This window comes from Cimex lectularius, unplaced genomic scaffold (genome assembly GCF_000648675.2).
Source record: "Cimex lectularius strain Harlan isolate CLEC.00 unplaced genomic scaffold, Clec_2.1 scaffold464, whole genome shotgun sequence".
NCBI lineage: Eukaryota > Metazoa > Arthropoda > Insecta > Hemiptera > Cimicidae > Cimex > Cimex lectularius.
In genome coordinates, this window is record NW_019392988.1 from 11,125 (window position 1) to 13,595 (window position 2,471).

General features: G+C 38.7%; 1 pseudogene; it reads right to left on the reverse strand.

Annotated features, from left to right (window-relative positions):
• Positions 1-1,254: 1,254 nt before the first annotated feature.
• On the reverse strand, positions 1,255-1,379 carry LOC112127966 (annotated as a pseudogene).
• Between the last annotated feature and the right edge of the window lie 1,092 nt (positions 1,380-2,471).

The window sequence follows — 2,471 nt, forward strand, 5'->3', positions numbered from 1 at the left end:
CACGTCTTTCGACATGAATTGCAAAAGTGAACTCGCCGATACCCCTGCCAACGCGACGTTCCAATTAGCAGCTGGTTTTTTAATGGCGCTCAATTTTGAACGCTCAATTTGGATCGTTGGAAAGCAACTTACTGTGAGTAGGAACTATCTTTTTAAAAAGGATTGAACACCACACTTACTCCAACATTCATCATTTCTATTAATTTGCTAGTCAAAGCAGTAATGGATTATAGCACAATTAACAATATTACCTCCACTTACTTTTACGGTATTTACTAATATAATATTTACTTGTGTTATAATTCCTGTTTTTCGAATGTTCAAAATTGGGCGGCATTAAAAACCAGCTCTCATTGGAACGTCGCGTTGGCGGGGGATAGGCGGGTTCAATTTTGCCATCATGCCGATTCCAAAATTCTTTTAATACATAAATATGACTAAATTTAGTACGTGTAGGGTTGAATCTAATTAATTATAACCTTCTTTCTTCTTCACTTTTAATTGTTTTTTTTTTATTTTAACGTAAACCTTCAGAAAGTAGCTGATAAGTGATACATGAACCAATCCTCTAGTTTTATTTGCTTTTAAGGCCACACCTAGATCTGCTAACGTGCCTCAGCCAGTCCTATTCTTCTGCTTATCTCTTCACTCTGTCATACCTTCTAAAAAGTGCCCGAGGTGCACAAAGCTTTCAAATCTTTAATAAATTTTTCCTTCAGGTTGATAGATAAGTAATTCCTTCTACCTCGTAGATTACCTATTTATTTTGTTCAACATTTAGTTCTATCCATTATATTTTGTGGTCCGAATGACCAAATAAATCTTTCAATTGATTAAGCTTTACGTAAGGTATTGGTTAAAATGAAAAAGTCAGTGTCACGAACGGGATTCGAACTCGCGACCTTCGGCTAAATACACCATTGCTTTACCACTTGAGCCATCGTGACTTCGATCCACTCAGACTGACTTTTTCATTTCAACCAATGCCTTACAATTAATTAATAAAGTTCTGTCTAGTTTTCGTCGGTTATAATTCAACCTACAACAAATAAAGACTAAGATTTATTGACATTTGCAAGCACACAGTCATGTAACTAAAGTGAAAATATAAACTAAAATGGTTATAGGGCAAGGGGACAACAGTCCAGTTCGGATTAGCACGTTGATTTTACGAAGTGAACCACCGAGAGACGTGTTGTAGAACTCCTTCAATCTGATGATGAGCTAAAAGCTCGAAATCCGGATCGTTGGGGAGCAACTTACTGTGAGTTAGAACTATCTTTTTAAAAAGGATTTAATAGAAGGTTATAGTTTTCAACTAGCAATAATCGCATCTCAGTAGAATTTCATTGATTACGATATTGCCACTATGCAAGGTTTTGAACGCGCGAACCAAGCGGCGAAAGCCGGAACGTCCCTCCCTCCGGATCGGACCATCGCGATAAGGCCCCCTGACGCTAAACTCGCAGTAAAAAATGTGATAAAAAAAAGATGGCAGCGTCAGTGGGCGGGGTCGTAGGAGAGGTTCTTACGAGTCAAGAGCCGGTAGATGGCCCTCACAGAACCTGAGCAGGAGAAGAGGGATTGTCCTCACCCGACTGGGGATTGGCCATACGCCAAAGCCCGCGCAGATGTCCCTTATGCAGAGAAAGGTTGCTCGAAGTGTCGGACATAATAGAGACGTGCCATGCCTTAGCTCCATATAGCGAGTGTGTAGGTATGCCGCAGAACTTAAGAAGAGTTCTCGAATACGGTAGCGACTTTCAGTGTCCCCTGTTCCGCTTTTTTAGGGGAAATTGGGGTTTTTTACTGTATATAATATGTCTTATGTGTTGTGTGTTTTGTGCATGTATTTATTAGCGTGAATGGCGAGGGGTGAGGGTGAAATATAACGTCATCATCGCCCCTCGAAAGTTGAGAGCGTAAGAGTGTGTGTTCGGGGTCGTTGGCGGAATGTTTATAAAAGTACTCCATCGACCCCAATCTAGATTATTTTAAGGGATGGTTAGGGATATCAAGTATATCAAGTGGTGGAGGAATATCAAGTTCTCCACCGACCAAACGGAATGAGTGTACTGTATGGATGTAATTATGTGGTATTTATTTGTCTGAATGTAGTGTTTGAAAGAGTAAATAGAATATATACTTATTTGGGGGATGAAATGACCTAGATGTCGGAAGCCCCAGTCAAAAAAAAAAAAAAGTTATTCAGGAACAGAACTATAATATTGTATTGTTTAATTAACACAATTATGAAAACGTTTCCCTGTGTGAGTAAAACAAGTGTTATTCACAAATATTATTAAAAATGAATCATGACGTATAGTAAATTAATATTTTGACGGCTTGTTTACTGCTACTAACACACGTTCATATCTATTAGACTTCTTCATTACATTTCATCTCTCCATACTTTTCCTGCACATTGAATGATCTCTCATCAGACATCAGTCCTGTTCTATTAACTATGG